Source organism: Aedes aegypti, chromosome 2, assembly GCF_002204515.2.
Source record: "Aedes aegypti strain LVP_AGWG chromosome 2, AaegL5.0 Primary Assembly, whole genome shotgun sequence".
NCBI classification, from domain to species: Eukaryota; Metazoa; Arthropoda; class Insecta; order Diptera; family Culicidae; genus Aedes; species Aedes aegypti.
In genome coordinates this window covers 279305508-279319253 of record NC_035108.1, presented here as the reverse complement: position 1 = coordinate 279319253, position 13746 = coordinate 279305508, and the positions used below count along the sequence as shown (strand labels likewise).

The 13746-nt window shown below is 44.7% G+C and overlaps 1 protein-coding gene and 1 long non-coding RNA gene across 2 annotated transcripts in view; one reads left to right on the top strand and one right to left on the bottom strand.

Moving 5' to 3' along the window:
* Positions 1-13746, bottom strand: part of LOC5573645 (zinc finger protein 502) — a 44512-nt gene that overhangs the window by 16789 nt on the left and 13977 nt on the right. The window lies entirely within an intron of this gene.
* Positions 11367-12905, top strand: LOC110676615. Its single transcript, XR_002500565.1, has 2 exons — positions 11367-12706; positions 12768-12905. It is a non-coding gene; the product is annotated as an uncharacterized LOC110676615 (long non-coding RNA).

Below are 13746 nucleotides of genomic sequence, written 5' to 3'. Positions count from 1 at the left end.
TGTGGGTGTTGATGATGACACGGGGATTTTCGAATCGCTCTGTGAGAATGTTCCACGCCTGAGCGTAGTTGTTCTCATTCATTGTTCTGGCATCGAGGATCCCTGCTGCTGCTCCGACGAGAGCCTTGTCCAAATGATACAACTTGATGGCATCAGTATCATTGGACTTGTCCATAATGTCTATGAACATCGCCTTGAATTTTGGCCAATTCTCGTATCGGCCATCGAATGTTGGTATCGGTGCTTTTAGCGGCTGCTGCTGGACGATTACTTGGGGTTTGATGTCAGGAATTTCCTTCTTCGTTGCATCCATCAGCATCTCTTCGATGTACGTCGACACTTCGTGGTAATCTTTCTCGAATCTGGTGTACGCTTGATCGTGGTCATCCATTGCATCATCCGGCAGGATCTCAGCAAGTTGGTTGTGGAAATTGTTAAACTCACTGTAGATTGCATCCACGTTTCTAGCATACACCTTCAGCTTCGATACGGACACGTCGGCATCGTCGTCGATCAGAATTCCTCCGATCCGCTTTATTTATCGGCTGTCTTGGAACGCTGACGGCTCAGGACACCAATCTTCCGGATCAGCGATTCCTTTGCGCAGGCCAAACGATTCTGATTTTCGATTTCTTCTTCACTTGTGTCGCCGTGCTGCACTCCCGAACGGGTCTTTTTAGGGCTATGTACGAGCGACATTTTGGAACACTTTCACTTCCGGTTTCGTCAACTTCACTTTTTCAGAGTCTGTCTCTCTTTTCACCAGTAACTCAGTCCAAGGAGGATCACACACACTAAACCTACCGGATCACGGATCCGGCTCGAAGGACCAATGTTCCGTCTGGGGGAACGAGCAAAGTGGACTGTAACACTTTTCCGGGAGGACGGCCAAAGCTAGAGGGTAAGGATCCCTTGCTGGACGCTTCGTCTTGTAGCCGATACACTTTACGGCTTCGGGAGGACACTTCTTCGATACTAGGACTGGGTTACTGGGAATTCAACTAAAACACTGTTTTTTTGTACTTAACTACTGTATATTAACTACTAATTAACACAAGAGTTGGAACTTTCTTCTCAACACGTTGGTTGCTATCAACACTTTCTTGAAGACTGTACTTTTTCACTCTTCCTTCCTCTGCACAGAGCCTTGTGTGGCGTGATCGTGCATGAAGGTGGGGCGTGGAAGAAAAGTCTCCACACGCGCGGGATAGAAACGGTAGGGAAAGGAAACACAAAAGATGTTCACGCATCGCATGACTTCTTCCGTACACGGAACAATAGTAGAAAAATATAAAAGGTACGATTTTTTATATTACACGTTAAATAAATCCCAGGCATTTGTAGGTTATATAAGAATACAATTTTTCAAACAATTTTCAAAAATACAAAAAAGTTTCAAAAGTCATAAAAAACTTTTCTCATATGCGTGTTATGAGTCAAGGTTTAAGCCAAAAATAAAATCATGTTGATTTCCGAGCTACGAAAAAATACACAAAATTCCAAAGTGTACCCCGTCTAAAGGCGGGGTTGGGTATTAGAGGGTTAAGGATGCTATCGAACAGCTCAAGAGCAACAAAGCAGCTGGAAAGGATGATATTGGAGCGTAACTTATTAAAATGGGCCCGGACAGGTTGGCCACTTGTCTGCACCGATCGATAATCATGATCTAGGATACAGAACAGCTACCGGAGGAGTAGAAAGAGGGAGTAAAAACCCAATATACAAAAAGGTTGACAAGTTAGAATGTAAGAACTATCGAGTGATCACTATTCTTAACGTAGCCTACAAAGTGCTTGCACAGATCATCTTCCGCCGTCTATCGCCACTGGCATGCAAATTTGTGGGAAGTTGTCAAACCGGTTTTGTGGATGGGCGATCGACGACAGACCAAATATATATGTTGCGGCAGATCCTCCAAAAGTGTCAAGGCAACGATGGGTAGTGTACAGTGCTGTGTGGGTGCATCATCGGACCCGTTTGAAACACGCAAAGGTCTTCGACAAGGCGATGGTTTTTCCTGCCTCCTGTTCAATATTGCGCAAGAACAGGGTTTCCCAACCGGTGGTCCGCGGACCCCTAGGGGGCCGTGACGACCTATCAGGGGGTCCGCGAAGCTTTAACTTTGAACTACATAAATACTGATAAGAAATTTCCAATATTGCTATGTCAATAAGAGGTTCTGAACTAAGCAGATTTACTATGTACTTTGGACTAGATTGTAATCCCTAAGATATACCTGGGTAATTCTTGGAAATTGAAGATCAATTCTTGGGTGAGTGGTTGTACGGGGATCAGGGCAAATTTCTTCCAACATTCTTAACTGATTCCATTCAAACAATTTGTAAAATCGTAATAAAATTATCAGAAGATTTCGTACTACAGATTCAAAGAGGATTTCTGGTAAGACTTTGGCAGCTATAACATAGATTCTCGACCAATTTCAGGGTAGATTTATGACGGAATGTTGACAATCTTCTCAGAAAGTTCCTGCCTAGAATTTGACAGATTCTACTCAAGGTTTATAGTCAGCTTTTAAGAACTCTATTAGCAAGTGCCGTTAAGAGATTCGAAAACTCATACCTGCTACATTCTCAACAATATCTATGAAGAATTTCTGGTAAAATCTTTGCAGATATAGAAACACTATTTCAGATCATATGTTGATCTTATTTATTAATGAATATTGTTGGAATGTTTTTGTGGGATTCTCCCAAAAATCTTATCTACAAAATTTTTGTTGGATTTGTGTAAGATACTTTAGTAAGGAACTTACGAACTTTTTGGGATTTTTGGGAAATGTTTAATAAATCAATTCTGTATTACTTCAAACGATCGTAGCATCTTTCGTTTATGAGCTGTTGTAGAATTCGGACGAATAAATCTGTCATTACAAGATCTTTTGACAATTTGTCCTGAGCTTTCGAACAGTTTCCATGTCAGATCTATTTAAGACAATTCTCGAAAACTTATTCATACAGACTCAAGTCAAAAAGTATACAAACTAACTTTATCGATCCTACGTGTTAAGCAGGCGGAATTCTACACGTACCGCTCTGTACCAACTCAACTTTTCACTTTTAGAACGTTTAATTTCCGGATTTACAAAACGACGAAAGTAACATTTTCAACTTTCGCAACCTAACCACTACTTTCGCCGCCCCGCTGTATGGAGTGACAAAGTGACTTAACCACGAATCAAAACAAAACACTACTTGAGCCGATTTTACACTGGTAGAAAAACGTCGAAAGTAACTGAATGAAACGGCTTATCATTTTCTTATAATTATTTTTGTGGGAAATAATAGAAACTACCTAGTTTTTGAATGTGAGCTGAGTGTATGCAAAATTTGAGCGAAGTACACGGCAAAAAAAAATGTTAAAAAGGTGATTCATTTTAAAACAGTTTTAGAAGACAGATTGTAATTTTTCCTAATTAATTTTCTCAAAACCGTATAAAAGTTACTTACGTCGATTTGAAAAAGTAATCGAGAATTGGTAAAATCATCGATATATTCATTGTTGGATTTCTGGTGAGAGCTTTATCAGACGTATGGCGATATGATTCAGTGATTTTAGAAGATTTCGTTTAATTTTCCTTTGAATTATCATATCAAAATCATGTTATTAAGGGCTCTATTTTATAAGTCGAGTCGTGTAGTGTAATTATTTAACCTTAACATCCCCACAACATTATTAAATCAAATCGCTTACGCTTAGCAACGCTCAACCATTTTTCATTAAATCAGCACTTTATCATTTCCATAGAATTCTACGTTTTGAAGCTTTCTCACGACCATAAGTCTTCAACGGAAAATGTCTCCAGTTTCACAGTCTACACGCGCCATTCTAGTTGCGCTAAGAATGCTTACGTAGTAGAAAACCATACGTGGGAATATAGTATTTTTCGAGTCTCACCTAATCCACATTCCATCAATATGTAACGACAGAACTAATGGATAAAATAAACGACGCTTGTGTTTTAACTTCAAACCGAGACAGATGTGTATCATCCGAAATCCACGGAACAATTATTTCGCGACGGTTCACCACATGGCGACCTGTGAGCAGTGATTTTTGTGATACGAACTTTGAACCAATCAATACTGAAAATGGAAAGTCAAACTCCAAGATAGTGAACAACAGCGGTGATCCACAAAATGTGATAATTAACCAATTAGAAGAACACTCGGAACACCACACTGCGCACGACCTAAAACTGACAGTGATTCTGGTAGCAGTGGTACTTCAATTTCTGCTCATTTGCTACCTATTATTAAAAAAACATTCCCGCAAGCAAGCGCTCAAAGCAGCACGAAGTGTGGCCCAGTTGCAACATGTGTGAAAAATACTAAAATGGGCCGACGGAATGCGTTGTGTTTGGTTTCAATCGGAATGAATAATGAGTGACAAAAACAGTGAAAATATCCAGAGCAGTGAAAGCATCCATAATGTTTCGAACTGGTTCTGCGAAAGTTTTGAATTGTAAGAAACGCCAGCCCGGCAGGGCGGCCTGGAGCAGGGTACTTCAACCAAACTTTGAATTTCGGATGGGTTAAATGGGGAAAAATAAAATATTCAATTTAAAAACCTATATTCTACGTCTGACCTTAACTTGCTCCACTCCTCACTACGGCACTGGTCGACGTCACACGTTGGGGCCCTTTGTGGTTAGCAGCGGTGGCGGTGGTCGTTCTCTTCTTCTTCTTCTTCTTCCTCTCCTTCTCTCACACTTCCACTTCGCACGGATTGTGCGAAGACTTCCTTGGGCTGTATTCGCCGCCGAAGCGACGGTCCTTGGCACTTAGCTAGGGGGAGGAGGCTGGCTCCTTTGTCGGACCCCCCCTAGCGACGGTGGTGTTTCTACACCGAGGACACCCACTCACCGTGGATACCTCCGGTAGACTCCTCGGAGCTCTACCACAGGTGGCACGCCCCTTTGTGCCCTACCTGCCTTCGTCCTTCTTGACGGTTAACTGTGGAGGCGAGGTACTCTATCGGCGGAGCCCCCACAGTAAGGACGGCGGGTATCTACTGGGGTCCTTTGCACTTAGCCGCGAGAAGCGAAGGACTCCTTTATGATTAGCCTCTCAATGGCGGCGACCCAGTACCCTTTCACTGTCACTACACAGCACAACTTTTCGGTCACGGAGCCGGCAATTTCGAATCGCGAGGCCAGAACAAACTCCGGATGAGCACTCACGACGCGGCTGGATATTTTCCAGCAGGGACCAGTCGGAAAAACGATATGGAGTCTAAAACTTCCCGGAACAACTACCCACGACTTGATCCCACCGTGACTCGAACTATTCTCCCCAAAAAACGTCATCGATCGACCAAAAAACATTCCGCCATCTCCTGCCACCGTGCTCAGCTGTTATGTTGGTTTATGTTGGCTGCCGCTTTTCTTGCTACGGGAGGAGATGGAGGCCTAATTTCATTCAGCTCACCGATACATATTATTCGATAAATTTTACCCTACATTCTAAACTAACTGACTAAAGATTCTAAATAAAATTAATAATAAAACGAACGAATTAAAAATATTTACACAACACAGTGGTGCATATGTTGCCAACCAATACACACAAGTGAACAAATTAAAAAAACAATCCGACACATGGGTGACACAAAAACACACCACACTGCAAAACACCCAAAATGCAAGTAAATTGTAGCCACAGGTTACAATCTCGCCCACACCGAGGAAAAAAAAAAATTGGCAACATTTTTTTTTTTAGCTAATCTAAACCCTAACACCGATAACAATGATAATAAATAACGAATTAAAAGAATAAATAAATAAATAAATGGAAATAAAACTGCCTAACCTAGCCAAAAACAAGACTTCTTCCACAATTTGAAATAAATAAACAAGTACATAATCAGGGAACGACCGAACAATGGACTAAATCAATACACCGTCCCATGGTTTTGTCTACAGACAAGAACTGGGACCCGTCGCTATTAACGGCACCAGACCACCCTTGACACATCCGGTTCTCAATGGGAGAGCTAAAGATTCCCAACTCCCCCAGACCAATTCAGAATAACATCCAAAATAACCTGACTTCCTAAAACCCTGCTAGTCTCCGGTCAAGGATTGTTAAACATAGCAGAGGAACAGTTGTCGTGTTTTTTTTTTTCGACGTACTTCCTGTCTATTGTGACGATATTTATACACACCAAGCAGATGGGGTTTCAATTCAATCCACATTCATCCAAATCATGTCATTCATTCATCTCACTCATTGGCCTACACGTGCACACGATCAACTACGACAATTTGAATGAAACCCCGCCAATTCATAATCACACTCATTCATTTTCATTCACTCACACAACATTTACTGTCATACATAATGGTGACTCACACACAGCCTACAAAATACCAAAACAACGGGACAACAAGGACGCAAGGTATTGTCTTTTGGGCATCAAATATTTCTTGTCACAGAAATACTTGAGCAAGACACCGAATGTGAAAACAAGTCCATTACAAGCTGATTCCCTACAGAATCAGTCGAATTTCACTGATTCCAACAGATTAAAATACGAATGAACAAATAAATATAAAAACAGGTTAAAATGGTGTTATTATCTATGCACGGGAAATTAACATGGAAATTACACACAGTGTACGGGGCGCATACATAAATGACCTCCTACAAGAATGGATCGAAACAAGACAACATTAATGCGGGCTAACTCCGCGCCTTCGCTGTCATCAAGGTACAGCGGGTACAGCGGTTTATGGTTCCCTTTCATGACGTCGTCCTACGATTGCGGTAGAGGGATGAGAAAGCAAAAGTAAACCACAACACAACGCGCCGTCATGGTTGAGATTGTCACATTTTTACGGATTTCCGTGGGTTTTGGTGGTTTTCTTCCGAACGAAAACCACCCACGGTAGTAGTGATTGAGTCCTTCCAACGGAAGGGATTTAGGAAATAGATAATTTCCCCTTTATAAGAAGGGATTGGAGGTGATAATCCCGTGAGGAGGAAGTGCATAATTTGGCTGGACTACAGCAATGCGTGGGTGTTGCAGGTCTTCCTCCCCACTAAAGAAGAGGATATTGGAGCCTATCGGTGCTACTTGCGAGATACCATGGAACAAAAGGTTTTCCCACGAACCGCCAATGGAGTAGGCGATGGTTTCCTATCTTGACTAAGACACCGATAGAGATGTCCGAAGAGGCCGACTCTCGATAAGGAGAAAGAAGATGATTACCAGCGGCGCATCTAGGCGATAACTGCCCCCTAGCCCTCGATGTTCGGAGGCTCCCAAGTGAGCAACCTAGTGAACTCGATGTATTGGGTTCGAAGGGCAATAAACGAACCACCTTCACGCTGGTTTGATGAGATTTGCCGGCCAAAATCCGATATTTTTACCGTCGAGGTCAACCAGCTCATAGGAAGAAGCCCCCCGGCGACGGAGTACTTTAGCTGGTAGGTATTGGGACCCTAATTTAGCGTTATATCCGGCAACTGCGTCTGATTGTTTGGTATTGCGACGATACACCAGTTGCCCTACCTCGAAAGGTTTGGCGAACTTGCGGTGTCGCAGATTATATTGATGACGGACGCTTTCATTAGCCTTTTTTAAGATTTTTGTCCACAATCCCCTTGATTAATGATATTCGTTGATGTCTTACTTTCAGGTCATCCTCCATTTCGCCGAAGTTCCCGCTGAAATCTTCGCTATTGGTCATTTCACACCCGTGAACAACAAAGTAGGGAGTGAATCCGATAGACGAATGGATGGTGGTATTGAGAACCCGCTCTACATCTGAGATGTGCAGATCCCAATTCCGTTGATCACTGCGTGCGTAAGTACGGATTGCAGCGTTGATGGAGCGATTCACTCGTTCTACTGGGTTTGCCTGCGAGTGGTATTTCGCGTTTAGCCAGTGTTTAACTTTGTTTTCTTTTAGGAACTGGCCGAATTCCTTCGAGGTGAACGTGGCAGCGTTGTCGCTCAGGAGAATCTCCGGACTTCCGTGGCGGTTAAACCACTGCTCCCGAAGAATTGTGCAAAGGGAGTTACTTGAAATTTTCCGCACGGGGACCAGCATCACGTACTTGCTGTACACATCTAGTACTACGAGTAAATGTTGGTATCCGTGTTTGCTTCTGGGAAGTGGGCCAATATAGTCCACCGAAATCATCCTCCAGGGTGAATTTGATGTTCGAGCCTGACCAAGTTCAGGTTGAACGGGAACGAACGGAGCTTTTATTTCCTTGCACGTTCCACACTTTTGAAGAAAGGCCCTTGTTTGAGTGGCCATTTTCGGCCAGAAATATCGAAGCTTGATCTCATGTAGAGTTTTCTCTAACCCGACATGGAGAAGGTTTTCATGAGTTTTCTCAATGATTTCAAGGCGGCACTCTGGTGCTGGAACAAGTTTCCAATTGAATCGTGAGTCACTGGGAGTTTCCTCGGCTTTCACGTATTTAAAAAGTTGATCATCTTCGACTTTGAAATCACAATACGCATCTGGATTTTCGATTACCTTGGATCGGAGATTGCAGTACCAATCCGACTTGGTGACTGCGGAGACTTCGGCTACGGCACGGGACAATGCATCCGGGACGATGTTGTCTTTGCCTTTTCGATGCTCGATTGTCATGTCGTACAGTTGAAGTTCTAAACTCCAACGACTCAGACGTGATCCAGTTTTCCACTTCGTTTGCATGATCCAAGTAATCGCAGAATTGTCTGTGATTAATCGAAAATGGTAACCTTCTAAGTACCCTCGGAAGTTTTCCACCGCCAATACTACTGCCAGACCTTCCTTCTCGGTGGCATGGTAATTGCGCTGGGGAGTAGTCAGCTTATGTGAGAAATACGCTACTACTTTTTCCCCGTCCTGGTGCTTTTGTGCGAGCACGGCTGCAACTGCTGTGTCGCTAGCGTCCGTCTGGAGGATGAACTCTTTCGAGAAATCCGGTGGAACTAAAACTGGAGGAGTGACCAACCGCTCCTTGATTTCAAGGAAGGCTTTTTCTGCTTCTGGGTTCCAGCTAATGTTCTTGGATTTTGTTTTTAGTAGATCGGACAGGGGTGCTGTCACCTCGCTGAAGCGATCTATGAATCGGCGGTAGTAACCGCACATACCCAAAAACCGGCGCAATTTGGTGATTGTGATCGGTCTCTCATAGTCGAGAATAGGTTGTATTTTCTCGGGGTTGACTTGCAATCCCTCCCGAGAAAGAAAATACCCAAGAAACTTTAGCTGGAGTACACCAAAACGGGATTTTTCTAAGTTTATTGTCAAATTCGCTTTTCTTAGACATGCGGCCACCTCTTCGAGTAACTGCACGTGATGTTCGAATGATTCGCTAACGATGATGATGTCATCCAGGTAGACGAATACATAGGGCTCGAGCTTGCCACGACCAAGGACTTGGTCCATCAACCGAGCAAGAGTAGCAGGGCTGTTAACGAGTCCAAACGGAAGGCGAGTGAAGTGAAACATTCCACGACCAGGTACACTAAAAGCGGTATACTTCCGGCTGTCTTTGGCCAGAGGAACCTGCAGGAAAGCTTCCTTTAGGTCAATGGTCGATAGGTACTTTGCCTTCGGTAAGCTACCTAGTATGCGGCCGGGATGTGGTAGTGGATAAGCATCTCGTACCGTTCTCTCATTGAGGGGCCTGGCGTCTAAGCAAAGCCGAATCGAGTCATCTGGTTTCGTGACGGCGACTAGATTTAGAGACCAATTCGAATCCGACTCTTCGATAATACCCATCGAACGCCATCTGTCGACCTCTGCCCAGACTTTTGAGAGTTTATTCGGACTCATCTTATAAGGATATCGTATTACTGGGTCTTTGTCTCGAAATTCCTCCTTTATCAAAATCCTGTGCTCGGTGAGAGTCGTAGTGCTTAACTTACCAGGCTCAACACCTTGAAACAAATTCTTGACTTGCTCAATCCGTGTGGCCTGGGACGCCGACAGTGTCGACTTGGCGGTATCTTCTCCCGCAGCACTCTGGACACGACCGGGACTCACCAAAGCACAGTCTTTTAATTCCGGAGTGATTCCAAAAGACTTCCAGAAATCTATACCCAAAAGACATTCCACACTCAGTTCTTCGACTATTAATGCACAAACGATCTTTGTAATGCCCTTAAAAGTGAAAGGGAGATAGCACTGACCTAGAACTGGAATGAGTTGACCATTAGCCGAGCGCAACTCGCACGGTTGGTCCATGTTCTTCAAAGGACAGAGTGACATTTTCCGAAAATGCCGTTCGCTCATGATTGTGACGTTACTACCACTATCGAGTAAAGCGGCGAACTCGCAACCGTAGACATCGACCAAAATGAAAGGTCGATTGTCTGAAGGGTTGTTGAAGATAATCGTTTGAACGGATATGCGATCGCTGTAGTCTTCTGATTGAGCTGGTCGAAAACTATCGTAAATCTCTGGAGGAATGACTAGGTGTTCGAGGGAGCGCTTTTTAGCTTCCAACTGCGACTTTAATTGGATCTGATCCCGTTTTTTAAGCAGTAGGGGCACTGAGAAGTCTCGAATCCTTTGAAGCCACACAGTATACAGTAGACGCGCTTGGGCTTGGAGCACTCATCGTGATCATGCCCCTTTACTCCGCAATTGTAACATACCCCGGGCTGAGGAGGACGATGTTTGTCCACTAACAAGCTCAAGCTCATTGCGCCTTCCTGTTCCCGTGTATTTTTCGGAATTGCTCCGGTCTTCTCTTGGAGATTCTTTTGGTTTAGACCCCCCGTACCCTGGAAACGGTTTGGAGGTGTTTTATTAGCCGGTGGTGAGGCCGGTGGGTTATTCTTATTGTAGAAAAACCCGAGGCTTGTTCCCCTTTCCGTTGAAGCTCTCTTGCTGCGGCCACTGGCTCTGTTTAGAGCCATTATAGGCAGGGTTTTCCAGGAACGCAGCGACTTCTCTTGAATTCCCAAAAACTTTCTGATAGATGGGAGTCCTGGAAGCGTCGATTGTCTTACCGATGAGCAATAATTCAGCCACTGTGTTCACCGGTTTGAAGATTAGAACCTGTTTGTAGTCGGCTCTCATGTTACGTTTTATTATGTCCAGCTTCTCGCTAGGACTTAGCGGCGTTGTCATAGCACGGAAGATTTTTTCCATTTCGAGATAGAAATCTTGGAATGATTCGTTCCGCTGCTGACGTCGCTGAGATGCCTTCATCCTCAGCGCGGCGTCGAGTTCCGGGTGAACAAAGTTCGCCTTCAACTCGCACACAAGATGGTTCCAATTATAAAACCGCTTTTGAGACCGCATAGCTTGGTACCAAGCTAGCGCATTACCGGTAAACAAGTGCATGGCTGAATTGAATAACTCCACTTCAGAGATTTGTTCCGACTCCGCATAATGGTGAACCGATTCCAGGAACTCATTGAGTCCGGTTCCTTCATCGTTCCCAGCATATTTTTGGATTTTCCAATCGGCCACTCGTTGGGGCCGCCGATAGTAACCGGTGATCTCCACCGAGTCTGTACTCTCAGGCTGACGAGAAGGTACGTGATTTGGAAAAGAAGGACGCGAAAACACATTTTGCGGCGGATGAGTCGGCTCGGGCTTCTCAAAAGTTCTGGAATTGTTAACAAAGGCGGAGCTGAAAGGTTTCTGATTTGACTGTTTTGGTATTCCAAACTCTTTAGTAGGTATTGAGAAACGCCTCGAAGAGTTCTCTGGAACACCTAAGCCTTCTAACGTCGCCGGATCGAAATCGGGCAAATCCGGTAGATCTGGACTTGTTCTCAAACGAATCTCATCCAGTTCTACTGGCAAACTTTGGGAGTTTACGTTAGGGACTATGCTATTCACGATGCCCTGTAACTCTGAAACCGCTACGCGAAGTGTTTGCACATCCCGATTCGTTTTCTGAAGTTCAGAAGCAATCGTGCTGATAGACACAAGTCCGTTACCGAGCTTTTTCACTGCAGCTTCCAGGGAATCAACTCTAGAAGAACTGCGAGCCTCGCTTAGCTTAATTTGGGCTTGTGTCTTTTGGATCTCCGCCCTTATTTCAAACAAGACATCTCGAATATCACCTACGGCATGGCTGTTGGATACTTTTTCGGCTGGAATTTGAGAGTTCTCGTCCGACACAGCATCCGTCCCCGTGGCAATGTGGATTTGCAAATCATCACCACCATCTTCCTTATCTTCCTCAATCGGCGTTAGGGGCGGCGCCGACACATTCGCGAAGTGGTAGTTGTGAAGAGCAACCACATCGCTCAAAAGATCTACGAAGGCCTTATTATTCTCCCCTGCGACGTAGTTTTTAACTATTTGGAGCCGGGCACCCAAGTGAAGTAGCCTGCTCCGGTAAACTTCCTTGTTCGGACACCTATACCCCAAATCCTCCTTCATGGACTCAAATTTACCACTACAAATGGACAATTCAGTTTCTACATTCCCTTGAAACGAACGGACGACAGGTTCGGAGCTGCTCTGCTCCATGGACAAAAATCCCCGCAATCGACGACGCCTCTTCGAACCCGATTGATCCGATTCAGGAGGGATAATAACACCACGGGAGTTCAGTTCAAAGTCGATCTCATCGAGTTCTAAATGATCGGCACGCAATTGAAAATAGGCGACGTTGAACTCCCCCAACGTCAAAGTATGGAGTGCCATTTTGATGAATGAACTACAAAAGTCTTCAAAATATGGACGAAATTGAGACTTACCAACTGATCAGTGACGTACAAATACGGTAAATAATAATTTATGATTACTAACGGTTCCAAAATGATTTTAGGTTGCCAAATTAAGTCAGATGTCACCCCAAATCAGCCCAGAAGAATCAAAAATCCCGCCCTGAGAACAAAGAGACCCAAAATGTCCCAATTCGTTCCGCAGACGAGACGGTTCACCGATTTAGTTTAAAAACGAACAATTTAAAATCAATTAAACGACCACGCGATTGTGGAAAAACGTCCCACCACTGTGTCATTCCACCCAAAATCCAAATTTTGGTGGAAGTACCCCTCGCTCAGTGGAGAAAATCGCAGATTTTCTCGCGAAATTTACGTTGGGCGCCAATTGTAAGAAACGCCAGCCCGGCAGGGCGGCCTGGAGCAGGGTACTTCAACCAAACTTTGAATTTCGGATGGGTTAAATGGGGAAAAATAAAATATTCAATTTAAAAACCTATATTCTACGTCTGACCTTAACTTGCTCCACTCCTCACTACGGCACTGGTCGACGTCACACGTTGGGGCCCTTTGTGGTTAGCAGCGGTGGCGGTGGTCGTTCTCTTCTTCTTCTTCTTCTTCCTCTCCTTCTCTCACACTTCCACTTCGCACGGATTGTGCGAAGACTTCCTTGGGCTGTATTCGCCGCCGAAGCGACGGTCCTTGGCACTTAGCTAGGGGGAAGAGGCTGGCTCCTTTGTCGGACCCCCCCTAGCGACGGTGGTGTTTCTACACCGAGGACACCCACTCACCGTGGATACCTCCGGTAGACTCCTCGGAGCTCTACCACAGGTGGCACGCCCCTTTGTGCCCTACCTGCCTTCGTCCTTCTTGACGGTTAACTGTGGAGGCGAGGTACTCTATCGGCGGAGCCCCCACAGTAAGGACGGCGGGTATCTACTGGGGTCCTTTGCACTTAGCCGCGAGAAGCGAAGGACTCCTTTATGATTAGCCTCTCAATGGCGGCGACCCAGTACCCTTTCACTGTCACTACACAGCACAACTTTTCGGTCACGGAGCCGGCAATTTCGAATCGCGAGGCCA